Source organism: Nuphar pumila, chromosome 11, assembly GCF_984573655.1.
Source record: "Nuphar pumila chromosome 11, dmNupPumi1.hap1.1, whole genome shotgun sequence".
In the NCBI taxonomy this organism is placed as follows: Eukaryota; Viridiplantae; Streptophyta; class Magnoliopsida; order Nymphaeales; family Nymphaeaceae; genus Nuphar; species Nuphar pumila.
The window spans coordinates 105262568-105277613 of record NC_143259.1 but is presented as its reverse complement, the minus strand read 5'-3'; the positions used below and the strand labels follow the sequence as shown (position 1 = coordinate 105277613).

At 39.5% G+C, this 15046-nt stretch overlaps 1 protein-coding gene across 1 annotated transcript in view; it reads left to right on the top strand.

Annotated features, from left to right (window-relative positions):
• Nucleotides 1-1861: 1861 nt before the first annotated feature.
• Nucleotides 1862-15046, top strand: part of LOC149822683 (rRNA-processing protein fcf2-like) — a 48953-nt gene continuing 35768 nt past the window's right edge. Inside the window, exon 1 of the mRNA XM_089979987.1 lies at nt 1862-1883. The gene's annotated coding sequence lies outside the window, so the exon portion shown is untranslated. The remainder of the gene's footprint in view (nt 1884-15046) is intronic.

Genomic DNA, 15046 nt, shown 5'->3' with positions numbered 1-15046 from the left:
GGAGGGCTACCTAAGCCCGTGGTGAGTCCACTTTTTTCTCATTTTTAATTAATTTATTTAGAGTATGTTTGTCTCTAATTTTGTATATTTGTCTTTGTTTCATGTTTTTTTTAGTGTTAGCAGTGAACCACACCATCAACCTTATATTTTTCATAGAATTCAAGTATGAGGTAAGGGCCACCTTGCAAGACATGGCCCAACTATCAAGGATTTCACATCCCTAGTGTAGTTGATCCTTGCTCAGTGGATAAACAAACTGAGGTTGTTAATCACACATTGGGTAATTTGCTTTGGAGTTTAGTAGAGGACTATGGGATCTTTTTTTTACTGCAAGCTGAATTTGCTTATAATAATGTTGTGAACCCGTCCATTAGAAGGTTCAACCTTCTAAATTGTTTGAGTGTTTCCCTCACCCATATTTTGGATCTGGCTCATTTGCCTAGGTTGTGCAATCCTGTACTTGTGACTTCAGACATTGTGGGTTACTTGCAGGAGATTCACTCCCAATGCAAAGCAACGAGAAGAGTTATGCTCAACAAAAATCCCATGTGGATAAGGGTCAATGATATGTTAGTTTTGAAGTTGATGATTTAGTCTTAGACTTATGAGCAGAAAAAATTCTTGTAAGAACATAAAGAAAATTGAGTCCATGTAAGTATGGTTCTTTTAAAATCCTCCAAAAATTAGGGAACAATGCATATGTACTTGAGTTGCCTGATGATTGGTATATCTCGCCAATATTTAATGTTTCTGATATGTATTCCTACCATGACCCAATTGATCAATCGAATATGAATTCCTTCTAGCAAGGGGAGAATGACGCATAGTGGACCTGCGATATTGGTGACCCTGATTCTATAGTTTTGGGTTCGAACTATAACTTTATTGATTTGATCCCCAAAGTGGATCCTTCTATGGATGTAGAGCCTAGTGATGGTGAGTGTCTTGTGCGTAGATCCAATAGGTTGACAAAGGGGCAAAGAAATAGAGCATTTAGTCTTTCACCTCTCTAGTTGGATCTAAACCTAGCATGGTTAAATGGGCTCATGCAAAGTGTCCATCAAGTGATCCAGATTTTCATATGTTCTTCCGATCCGGATCTAGTTCTACTATAGAGAAGAACTATTTATTTGTTCTTTTGAGATGGGAGAATAGTTTAGAGATAGAAAAAACCTTATTTGTTGCTTTCTTGCATCTCTCATATTACAATATGAATCTTACAAAACTAATCAGACCCATACCCATATGCATCAAGATGTAGATTATGTAATTACACCTGATCCACTTACGTTATGTCCATTAGGAGATCCATTGCGTAGCAAAATGAGAAGCTTCACAACTTGTTCCGATTCAAGTATATTTGACAAATTAAAAACGACAAAAACCATAATGTTTTCAAAGAGATTATACTGGAATACCCAATCGAAGATAAGGAATTCTGGATTTTATATGCCTCTTTTTTTTTTCCCCTTAATTCATACCATCCCAATCAAACAAAAATGGAACTAGATACCGGTCCATTTAGGACTCCCCTTTCCAACCCATGCTGGATCCAATATGATCTGGTTTGGTAATAACGAAGGAGGTCCTTTTTAAGAGTTAGGATCAGATTAGTTATATGGAGTCGGGTATGGCTTATGGGATTTCAAACTAGACCGTGAACGACCATAAGGAGGTCCTTTTTAAGAGTTCGGATCAGATTCAATGTAAAAAACATAAAGCGAAACCGCCCTTCTTCCTCCCTAAAAACTGGCAGTTCGTGCTGTCCTTGACCGACAGAGAGAAGGACAGTTTTGTAATTTAATCGCATAAGAAACGATGCCATCAGATTCAGGTCTCTCTCTCTCTCTCTCTAGGGTTTCCATCTCCACCAAAATCGTCAGGTCTCTCTCTCTCTCTCTCTGATTTAATGATGTGGTTTTTCTCCCATTTGTAAAATGTCTTTTTTTGGGCGTTGTTGTGTGAATCGATCGCTCACTGGTACTCATGAATCTCCTTATTTTCATTGATTTCTGAAACGGGCAGGTGGGTTTCTCTTATTATTTTTTCAGTTGGGCAGGACGAAGTGCACTGAATTAGATTCAGAGTTTCATCCGATTTGTGTTTTTGCTATTAGAAGTATACCATATTTACTGTTTTGTACTTTTGGTGTTTTTTAACTAATGATTGTGTATGTGATATCGCATTAAATGGTATTCTATTGAGAAAATTGAAAGAATATATCGAATTGGGTGGTTATCTTGGCAACCCATTTAGAATCCAGACCTCGGGGGATGCAAAGTGAGAAAGTTATAGGGTCTAGGATTAGTATGTGGGAAAAATTTAAAGGGGGAATCCAACTGGGGAGTGGGATCTTGGCATGTTTCTCAGGTTAGGTAAAGCCGATGACAGAGAACTCGGCTGGAGTGGTCTCAATCACAACTGCAAAACTTGTATTGGGCTTTAGTTGGCTCTAGTTGCATGTCTTGCACATGTTCTCTGATTGACGGATGTACATTGAAGGTCAATGCCCAAGAGAGAATGTTTGATTAGAGTTTTCAGTAATTCGGTTTACATTATCAAATAGTGAATTCTGATAATTTGTAAAGAAAATGTTTTGCAATGTGCGCTCATGCTTGTTCATTTGCAGAAGCACATTCTGCCCATATCGAGTTTGACAGGCTTGACAAGAGTTGGGTGGTTGACGATCAGTTACCTTAAGTCATAAGTTGTTGTGCAGATAATTTTCCATATGTTTAGTTGAAATGATCATGTTCTTAAATTGATGCAGCTTCATGGATGTACTTATCGTGGTCCTTGGTCTTGTCGAGAACTTTACTTATTAGAAAGCTGAACGTTTGTGAATACTAGGCAAATTCATGCGCTGAACAGCTTTTGGTAAAAAGAGATTAGTTGTGCTACGAAGGGCGTTATTTCATTTACTATTGGATAAGAGGTTAACCAGAAACTCAACATTGTTAACTGGCCGTGTCAAATTCTAATGGAATCAAGAATTTAAGGGTTTCACAGGAGACTGCTTTGGATAGATAGAACCATTGCTTCATCCATCTTGCCTTTAGAAACTGTCTCAAGTGAAATGAAGAAACATGTAGGGCAATAGTAGTTGAATGACATGATAAGTAATATTGCTGCCATATATGCATTTGCACATGAAGACACATACATGCATCACAATAAATGGCATCATAGATATGGTTAAGATAGTTCATGAAAGATTGGGGAGAAAGGACTATGAAAGCCAAAATGAAATTCATGTCATGTTTGGCTTGTTGAATGCGTTTTTATTACAATGGCTGCATTGAGTTTCATAATTTTTTACGAAGATCCTTACAAAATACTGAGAATCCTATAAACCACCTGGAAAGATTGAGGAATACTTAATTTTTCCAATTATTACCTGTTTTTCCATAGTGGCATGAAATATGTAAGTGAATGTTCGAAAAAAAAAAGAATACAAGATGATTACATATTCCTTTAAAATAATAGCATACTTAAAATGACATGATGTAATTATCATACACTGGGGAATGAGACATGGTGGTAGGATCACCTATAATTGTATGCTGATGATGAACCTGGTGACTAACATTGGATTTGAAGAACTGGAGTTTCACAAGCTTGAGCTTTGATACAGTATAACTTGGAAAGAATTTTGCGAAAGTGAAACTGGTTATCTTTTCATGTATTACAGTTTATAAGTGGTATATATAGTGCATGCCCATTGCTGCAATATTCCATGATGAAATGGATGGTAAATGACTGAATGCATGTTGGTATGTAAATAATCAGCAGCAGCAAATAGTCAAACAAGCAAACATTTCCAGATTTGTTTCTTAATGTATCAGTAGGAAAAAACAGGAATCATAAGAATAAGCATATATGTTTACTGGTCCAATTTAACTTAATCAATTAGTTGACATGTTGGTTAACTATATTCTGAAACAAAAAAATTCATTTCAGTCAAATGCAATTATTCAACATTTGGAATGCAAGTTTCACATTTCATCGCAAAAGAATCATAATTGATTATGGCATGCTACTCAATGAAAACAATCTACGAAATGAATGTATTCACTAGCAAAATTGATTGCATGACATTAACTTCGATTTGGATTGTCAATCAGGTCGTATGTCACCTGAATTTCACCTAACATTTTTCTGTTTTTAGCCAGAAATGCTCTGGTCATCTGGCCTTCTTAGATTAGATAGCCAAATTTAATTAGGTTCAACCAATAATTATGCGTTTAGAAGTTTCTTATGAGCGTATGTTCCTTGCTCTGATTTGGAACCATCCTAAGTAGAGCTTTAATGAATTGTTGGGTCCACCGTCACACCTGGATCTGCCAAATGCTTGCCCTGATTTGCTCCCTAATTTTGTTGCAGTTATTTATAAATTTCATACAGGAAACTGCATTCATGACCTTCAAAATTTTAGATTAATATCTGGTATAAGCAAACCTCATTAGTCCCCTGCAGTTTTTGACCCTATTATGCGTGAATGCCAACCAAATCATCCTTGCATAGGATTTTGCATCATCTTCCTCATATATTTTCTCCTTGTCATCTATCATCTTATGCCTTTTCTTTTGCTTTAATTAACACTGTTTTCTCTATTTGCAACACAATATTTTAAACCTAAAAGCTGGTTCATTTTTGCATGTATTAAATATTTTGAGATTTGACTTAACTTTTAGACATGTGATGTTCTATAGTTGATATCTTTTTGCAAGCCTATGAAATCATTAGTGTTTTTCATCTCATAATAATCAACCTGCTTATTATCATAACTGCATCTAGTTTATCTGAAATTTACATTACTTTCCTTCTTCACTGGCCTAAAGTTATGCATGATGGGTACCAATCTGTTGAGCAACAACCCCCCATTGGTGTGGACCAAATAAAAATATAAAATGATATATTTGTATCGCATGGTGATACATTTTATAAGATCCAATGATATAGCAACTTAAGTTTGTTCAGCTAAAATATTTAGTTAATGGTACTTATCGCACAATGTAAATAATGGCTATAGCTGCTCCGATTACACAATAATTGGAATTGATTTTATATTGGTCTCACCCTACAACACAAAGGGAATTCTATTTTCTTACAAAATTATGGGATTCTATATTGCAAGTTTAGGTTACAAGCAAGACCCAAACATTCTTGTTATAATGCAGTAACTTAGAAGTGTCACCACTATATCATTCCTTCCAGACTTTGTACAAGGAACCAAAATTGTTAATAAAACAAGAATTATGGTCCATGCTTATTCACTGATTGGGCTACATGCTTAATAGAAAGATGTAATTTAATGATTTGGCAGGACCAACATATAATCAAGTGTTATTTACATCAACTTGTACTTTTTCCAGATAAAGAGAAAATCACACCTTTAAAGTTTGCCCTTCTCCTTCACTTAGCAACGACAAATTGTTTTTTCATTCTGGGCTTTATGAATGCCAAGTTTGTCGCTGTCCACTTCATTATGCCAAGTTTGTCGCTGTCCCTCCGACGCCTCACGCAGCCACGCTACATCGGAAAACCGCACCGCCAATCGCTAGGGTTCCGTCGTTGAGAGGCACAGAAAGGAGAAAGGGAAAGGTAAAGTCGGGTAGGGGGGGGTGCAGGGTGTCTTGTTAAAAACCTCCAAAAAAAAAAGACAAAGCATAAAACAAAAGTTAATTTTGCGAGAATTTAAAAATAACGCGATTTTTTTGCGATAAATAGTGGCAAAAGATATTTTTGCGAGAAATTTAAATTCTCGCAAAACAACGAAGTTTTTATCGCTTCCTTAATTTCTCACGATTTTTTCACAAAAAAATCATATTTCTCGCATTATTTGTCACTGTGGTTCGGATTCTGGTTTCATCTTCACATTGGACTTGGATTCAATTTACATTATAACCTAATCCAAGTCACAGTCCGAGTCTGATTCCAACTCCAAATCCAACTTGTTTACATCCCTACTTAACCTATTTTAATTGGGATCTCATTTTTTTTTCGTTTGCAAAGATTATGTTAGTTGATATTTTAGCTCATTGTTGTTAGTATCGTTATGAATCGGCTGATTCAGGTCAACTCATATCATATCCGCCCAAAATCGATTCTCTATCAGCTGATTCGGCTTATTTTTTAATATTTATAGAAGTGTTTAAAATAGTTATATATATAATTTTATTGACATGTGGCATCTGCTAGTCAAAATTGGTTAATTTAGCTCCATTCGGTCCACAGTCTGAATCGGCCAATTCTCTAAATCGTTTTGAAAATCGATTCAAGCTCAACACCGATTCTGACAACATTGATTTCGATTCAAACTCATAACATGTTTAGAAATATGAAACGGGGGCTTTGAGAGATGCAAGCCGCCATTTTTCAATTTTTCATTATATATGGGTTGAACCTTCTCTAGCCCATTTCTCTCCATCATCTCGAGGCATGAAACTCTGTTGGCCAATGTTATCAGTATCGGTGTATCGACAGAACTTTGATATGCTACAGTCCTGAATCAGTTATTTTTTAATAAATATAAAAAATACCAAAATATTTTTTAATATTATTTTAATGTTTTAACACATATCACATTATAATTGACACATAATATTTTATTATTATTTTTGGGCTGATACAGAATGATTCAGTTGAATATCGGTATCAGCCCATACACCTGAATCTGTGGCCTAACCATTCAGGGCCGATACTGACAACATTGGTGCTGGCTATAGTTCTTTTCTCTTTTTATACCTGGATTACGAATAGGGTTGTCAATTGGTTGTACTCAGACCAGATCTTAGGATCTTAGTCTTAGTCCAACTTTGCAGAGATAGTCTTGAGTTATTTCATAGGCACCTGTCATGGATAGACATTGTAAATAATATTTTAATATTATTTTAATGTCAGGCATATTACTGTTTTTTATGCAGATCATTTCTTCTCTTGAGTAAATGATTGAGGCCAAACCGTCTCCTCTACAATCTCTATTTAGTTTTCCATGGCATGAAACTCTTTGAAGTATTCCTTTCATACCTGCAGTTCAATGTTTGGGGTGAACACTTATAAAGTGTTCGCCCCTTAATAGGGTGGGGGCCATCACTATGCGGTGGCCTCTGTCGCTTTTGGCCCTGAACATTGGATCTACTTCGACACCCCTCCCATTTTGGCCGCATGCCAAGGGATAAACAACTCAAACATTGAATTCATGCCATCCTTGAGCTTGAAGGCCTTAAGGGTATGTTTGATGGCTTGTCCAGGGTTGGACGAAATGAACAAAAAGAACGAAACAGAACATTAGTTTTGTTTGTTCCGTAACAACTGTTCAAAGTTCAACGTTTGTTTGGACCGTACTCAAATAATATGTTTCAAATGTCCGTTGTTTGATGACGATGTGCGAACAACTTGGACAGTCATATAATATGAGTTGACCTGAATCAGCCGATTCATAACGATACTGACAACAATGAGCTAGAATATCAACTAACATAATCTTTGCAAACGAAAAAAAATGAGATCCCAATTAAAACAGGTTAAGTAGGGATGTAAACAAGTTGGATTTGGAGTTGGACTCGGACTCGGACTCGGACTCGGACTCGGACTGTGACTTGGATTAGGTTATAATGTAAACTGAATCCAAGTCCAATGTGAAGATGAAACCAGAATCCGAACCACTGTGACAAATAATGCGAGAAATATGATTTTTTTGTGAAAAAATTGTGAGAAATTAAGGAAGCGATAAAAACTTCGTTGTTTTGCGAGAATTTAAATTTCTCGCAAAAATATCTTTTGCCACTATTTATCGCAAAAAATTCGCGCTATTTTTTAAATTCTCGCGAAATTAACTTTTGCTTTATGCTTTGTCTTTTTTTTGGGGGTTTTTAACAAGACACCCTGCACCCCCCCCTACCCGACTTTCCCTTTCCCTTTCTCCTTTCTGTGCCTCTCAACGACGGAACCCTAGCGGTTGGCGGTGCGGTTTTCCGGTGTAGCGTGGCTGCGTGAGGCGTCAGAGGGTGGAAGCGGTGCGGTAACTGATGAGTAAGTCCCAACTCTCTCTCTCTCTCTCTCTCTTTCTCTCTGTTATTACTGTCATTAATTTGGTGAAGAACCACCAGAAACAAAGCATTATCTCATTTAAGTTGTTAGTTAGTATGAGAATGATGGGGCCTTCGCCCTTTATGGATCTTCAGTTCATGACCAGTTTTAGTTTTGCCTAGAAGGATACGATAGGAACGAAAACATTGGTGATTTTCTTGCTATTGTTAAAGGCTATTTTCTTTTCCAAAAAAAATGGGATGATTTGGATCATAGTATTATGCAGAAAAACGTTTTTTGACGCACCTACTTGTCCACAAAAACAAGATGAGTTGTGAAAATTTACATAACATGAAGAAGAGTTATGATATGACAGGTTTTGGGTAAATGTAGGTGGCTCTTGCCTTGCTAGTTGCAACCATGGTTTGCAATTTGAAAAGACTCAACCACTTGCAAAAGTTTTGTGGAAGACTTGCATGAATGGGACAAGATGTTAATCTCTCTCTCTCTCTCTTTAGCTTAAGTGGGGCTTTCAAAATTGTGAATGGTTGCTTCCTATTTTGCTTCTAATTTGTGTGGGTTTTGTTCTAACATTTTGGTCATTTCTTTTTATCGTTTTTCCTTTGCCCACTGTCATTTTGATGGTTGTTATTTGATGTTTAATGGTTGATAGTTGATACTTAGATATGATATTGGAATTGAAAATATCAAGGTTTTAAAACCCGTGACTCGGGACTCGACTCGTTCTTTATTGACTCGTGACTCGGCGGGTCAACTCGGTGACTCGGACCGGGTTTTGTTAACTTTTGATTTTAAAAGAAAAACAGTATATAATTTGTCTCAAACCATGTTTTTCAGTAAACAAGAGATGATAAACTCATATATAGGCTCTATGATGCAACATTATGGTGGGCTTGATGAAGATATTACTAGTAAGATGAGTTCGATGGATTAAATATTGACAAGCTAGTGGAGTGTTATGTGATGGACGAGCACTTTTATGATTGCAAGAATGTTTCCAAGATTGTTGTAATACCAACATTCTTACATGGTGCCCAGTTTTGAGAGAATTCCTGTTATAGAGATGTGTATAGTAGGATGAATGTATAAAATAACAAAGGACAGAAATGAATGCATTAGAAGACACTTAAGAGTACTGTCAATAACAGAAAAAGAAGGTTGTTGCTTAGGATGGTTTGGACATGTTCCACAGAGACTTGTCACAACATTGGAAGAAATGGAGAAACAAACCTCCTAAAGCCAATCTTCCAGTGTTACTCTATGCATAATATCTATTGTTAGCATGCATTTAATTCTCAAGTTTGCATTTCTAAGTTATCTTTTCAGACTAGTCATCTTATCTTATTCTTAATGCTTATACTAATTAGGGCCAGTTTATATGATTTGAATCATCAAACTTAGTAAACTAGTCAGAATGATGTACGTAGTTTTTCTTCCACAAGAATTACACAATTTTACAATCTAAATGTAGGAGATGCTATTTCTGAGGGGATTTGGTTATGCAAAATTGAAGATGATTGAGCAGAACTCCCATAATACCATTAGCTCGGTATCATTTTTTTATTCTGAAATACCCAAAAAATCAAATTTCAAACATCCCAGAACTCGCCCGAGTCAGCCCCGAGTCTTGGCAAACCGAGTTTGCCTTGCCGGGTTGACTCGCTGGAGGGCCGAGCCGAGCTGAGTCAGCCGAGTCAGCCGAGTTGACTCGACGAGTTTTAAAACCTTGGAAAATATAATTTATATTTCTTTATATGTAAAATTTAATAGTGTAATCAATTTGTTTTCATTTTATTTTGATTTTTTTTTGAGAAGTTATGTATTTTTTCCCGATAAAAACTTGAGAAAAATATTTTTTTTGAAAATCTCACGAGAAATTCATAGTTGAAAAATTGCCGTTTTAAATTTTTGTCACTATGATCCGAACCGATGTCCGATCAAATATGTTGTTTGGAAATATTCGACACTATTCAGTCTCCCAAAACCCTAGGCGCAACCTGGTCTCTGCCCTGCTTTCTCTCTCTCTCTCTAAAACACCAATTCTGCAGCTTCGCTCCTGGGCAGGGCCTCCAACGCATCCCTTGCCATTGGCTTGGGTCAGGTCCTCTCTCTCTCTTTCTGTGCTCAGGTCGGATCAGGGCCTCAGGCATGCCACTGCGCATTGCGTCCGCCATCCGAAGTTCGGTGTCCTTCTTCTTGTGCTTTTTAAGGGTTTGGGGTTTATTTGTGTTCTCTTTTTTCCAATTAGCATTTAGATTTTTTATTTTGGTTTTTCAAATGAGATGAATGTTTAATTAGGCATTTCTGAGTTTTTTCTTTTCAATCATCATTAAACATTATTTCATTTTAGTTAAAAACTTAGAATTTTAGTTTTCTTTTTTCAATTAGCATATATGTGAATGATGTTTGTTAGAACTTGGGAGTTAGGTTTTTGATTTATTTATGTTTTAAATAGCATGAATATTTAACTAGGTTTTAGGATTTTTTGCGTTCTTTTCCAATTACCATTTAGGTTTTTTAAATGAGATAAATATTTAATTAGGTATTTTTGTTTTTTTTTCCAGCCATTAAGCATTGGTTCCACATGCTTGATTTTAGTTATAACTTTAGTTTTTTTTCAATTAGCCTACGTACTAATGATGTTTGTTAGGATTTAGTTTTTTGATTTAGTTTTTTTTAAATAGCATGAATGTTTAATTAGGTTTTAGGATTTTTTGTGTTTTTTTTTCAATTAGTATTTAAATTTTTTATTTTGGTTTTTTAAATGAGATGAATATTTAATTAGGTATTTTTGTGTTCTTTTAATCAAAATTAAACATGATTCTGCATGCTTGATTTTAGTTAGAATTTTAAGGGTTTTATGTTTTCTATATTAGCCTATATATAAATGATGTTTGTTAGGATTTAAGGTTCTGATTTGGTTTTTGTAAAATGGAATAAATGTTTAGTTATGATTTTAGTTTTTTTTTTGTTTTTCAATTACTATTAGGCATGCATTCACGAATAATCAATAATGAATGCTTGATTTTTGGTTAAAATATTATTTTTTAATAATTAGCATAAATGGATAATTTATGATGTCTGTAAGTGTAAAGCCCGTTAAAAAAAAATCGTGCCGGACTCGTGTCAGACACGCGTCGAGGCTTGGTCCGCCGTGTCAGGCCCGGTTATGAGTCTGACCCGGACCCGAGCTTGACCCGGACCTGGGTTCTCGAAGCTTTGAGAACCTGCGTCTTTTAAAAGACGCAGGCGCCTCAGGCGAGGGGCAAAAGCCCTCGCCCCTTCTCTCTCCTCTTCGCCACTCCCGCCTGCGACCGACGCCGTCGACGGCCTCCAAGCTCCGGTGACCACCCACCTTCGCCGACCCCTTCCGTTCCCGACCTGTTCGGCCGCCACTGTCGCTGCTCTTCTTCCGTCCAGTCGTCGGCTGCGCCAGAGCCCCCTCCGTCTGTCGGCGACCGTCGCCACCATCTCCCTCGCTCTCCAGAAGCCTCCATCTGCCGACGGCCTTGTTTCCCTGCGACCATCGACGGCTGCCGTCGGCGACAGCCTCGTCGGTCTTCCCTCTTTTCTCTCGTGTTGGGCCGGCACCACCCAACATCGGAGCAGCCTCGACGCCGGCTACGCCTTGTCGGAACCCTGTCCTAGGCTCCCCTTCTTCTACGGCCTCCGACGACGGTGTTGTCGGCATCCTCACCCCGATCGTCGTCCATCACACCGGAAACCCCCGACTCTCAGGTAAACCCTCCCCTCTTCTTCTTCTCCTTTGTGAGGGGTTGACCGACAGGAGGGGCTGAGCCCCCTGTCATCGCCTGTCGTCGGCAGGGGGTTACCCCCCTGCCTTTTGGAGTCGGTCGACAGGGGGGTTGAGCCCCCTGTCGTCGCCTCTTGTCCACAGGGGGTTAACCCGCCTGCCTTCCTTTTGGAGTCGGTCGACGGGGGGGGGGGGGGGGGGGGGCTGAGCCCCCTGTCGTCGCCTCTTGTCGGCAGGGGGTTAACCCCCCTACATTCCTTTTGGAGTCGGTCGACAGGGGGGCTGAGTCCCCTGTCACCGCCTCTCTTATGTCGGCAGGGGATTCCACCCCCTGCCTCCTGTGTTATGTCGTCTGGGGGCGAAGCTTTTCCCCCTGCCTCCTTTGGTTTCCCGGCAGGGGGCAAAGCCCCCTACATCTTGTTTGTTTCCCGGTAGGGGGCTTCGCCCCCTGCCTTGATCTTTCTGCTGGTAGGGGCAAAACCCCTGCCTGTCTCCTTCCCAACAAGCGGCTGCGCCCCCTGTCCCGATGTGTGTTCCGACAGGGGGTGTCACCCCCCCTGTCTTGTTGTGGCAGGTTCGGTAGGGAGCCTCTGCTCCCTCCCCTACCTTCTCTGTCCTGGCAGGCAGGGAGCCCCTGCTCCCTGCCTCTGCTGCTTTTTGCTAGGCAGGGGTGAGGCCCCTGCCTCTGGCACCCTTGTTGGCAGGATATAGAGTTTCTACCTCTACAGCTTGCAGGAGGCCTTGCTGCCTCTGTTGCTTTTCTGCACGGAGCCGAGCTCCCTGCCTACCCTTGTGGTCCGGTACTACTGCAGGTCTTACCAGACCCGCTTCTCGTTTATATTATGGCATATTACTAACGTTCTAAGCATCGCAGGTTGAACGGTGGATTCAGCTCGCCTTAGTGGCTCGAGCTCGTGCTTACCTATGCCGTAGGCGTACGAGGACCCGCAACCCCTCAAGGTAAGGGATTCTTGCGTAAATGGACAATGAATGGATAAATGCTAAAATAAGGAAAGATAACTAAAAATGAAAGAGGACGATGATATATGTATACGTATAAAATATATACGTATGTCTTTTAATTCAAGGACGCGGTTTTGCGATCCTTGTCCTCTTTACTTTCTTGCACTTTTCTTTTCTGTTGCTGCCGCGCTATATGTGCTCAGGCTTTTAATTCATGTCTTTACAGTTCATGTCATTTTAACTCAAGGACGCGGTTTTGCGATCTTTGTCCTCTTTAATTTTTCGTACTTTAGTTTCCTGCTGCCCCGCGCTTTGCACCATGGCATTTACTTGTATATGTATGCCTTTTTACTCCAGGATGCAATTCTGGTCCTCCTTTACGTTCTCGCACTTTACTTTCTGCATTTACTTTTGCTGCCCCGCACTTTATGCGCCATAGCCTTACTACTTACTACCTTACTTTCCTGTTGTAGTCGTGCTTGCTTTTGCACTTACTTTTTGTATGTGTTGTTCGTCCTTACTTTGCTGTCGCATTTCGTGCATATGCTTTGCTCGTGCATATATTCTTATCTCTGTCGTATGCTCCTTTACTTGCTTACGCTTATCGTTTAATCGAGATACGACTTTGTGTCTCGTGAGTCATCTTTGGTACTTGCTTAGGGTATGAGTTCGTACCTTGCTAGTTGCTTACATATTTGTCTGCTTGTGTGTTTCGATGGTCGAGGTATGATTTCATACCTCATGTGTGGTTTGTGCGTTTTACGCTCAGGGTGCAGTTTCGCAGATCGAGTGTTGCTCCTCGATTTGCCACGACGCTATAATGTGCACGGGTTTGCCTCTTGTAAGCTTGCACTCCCTGAGTGCAGTTTCGAGTGTATAGTGTATACCGTTTCACTTATTTGTCCTAAAAGCCACGACACACACTTATGCACTTCGGTTCTCCAAAAATGATGGTTTTTAGGTGCAAACCTATTTTCAAAAATGTATAGCTTAGTAAAGCAGATTTCGAAAGCTTTTTGCGAGATAGCAGCTGGATCTCCCAAATCGATGTATTTGGGAGAAGTGTGTTGCAACTTCAGTTCGCGTATCCGATACGACTCAGATAAGCTTGTTTAGGAGCCTGTGCACGAGTAGGGCGAGAGTCCTATTGAGATACTTGCGCCATCGCTAAGATCGACGCTATATCACCTCTGATGCGAGACTTAGTTTCTAGGCTTTCTGGTCAAACCAAGATAGTTGGCGCACTTCCTTCTTTCGCGAGATTATCGCAAGATTATTGTTGATGGATTTTCTTTGAGAAATCCATTCCCCTCTCATCGTGGTTGTACTTTTGAACATGTACCTTGCGTACTACGATGAGTAGGATGAGAGGTCTATGTTTACCTCGAACGTGCAGTGACACGTGTTTGAGATTACAAAAGAGTGATGTTTTTACCCTCACTATGAGTTGACCCCTTTCATCATGGTTGTACTTTTGAACAAGTACGGTACGTACTGCGGTGAGTAGGATGAGAGATGTGTGGTTGCCTTGAACGTGCAATGGCGCGTGTAATTCACATAATGATAATTATGCGCCTTCATAGGCAAGATGCTCAAGTGGGTCGAAAGACCAGAGCATGTAGAATGGGCCGACAGTTAAGAAACCCCCGTTGTACTCGTTCGATATGGTTCATCAAGAGAGAGGATGGATGGGTACAAAACTCCGATGGACAGGCCATTAATGGCTATTACGGGCAAAGGTCCGACTTTCCCAGTCATCGGAGGTAGGGAAAATTGGGGCTACCATAATTATCCTAGGTGGTAGTCGCTTGACACTTCTGAAGAAGTTGGATGCATCTGTAGGCCCTGTTCGCCTTTGGGGACTTACTCTCTTGGCCACTGGTCGTCCCCTTAAGATGCGGACTCAGTCAGTCATTCGGGGTATAATAAAATACATAGCATAATGGACCCCCGAATCGATCTCGTCTGTTTCTACATTTTTGCCTTGTGCGTACCCACAATGACCAGCTCATAATGAGAACAAGATATAACCTACGCACATGATTATGAGATATGCGTGCTGTGACGTGAATTGATTGCTTGCCTACTCGGTAGTTCAGTATGCTACTTGTTGAGCTATGCACGCCTGTCGAGGCGTTACACTAGTTGGTTAAACTGCTTACACAGTTCTTTGCTAAGTAATAACTAGTTTCTTATACTAGTTAAATGCTTATAATAATAGCATTATACTAGTTGCTACATATTAGCATGTGACTTGCTTTACCTCTTGGTCGAACT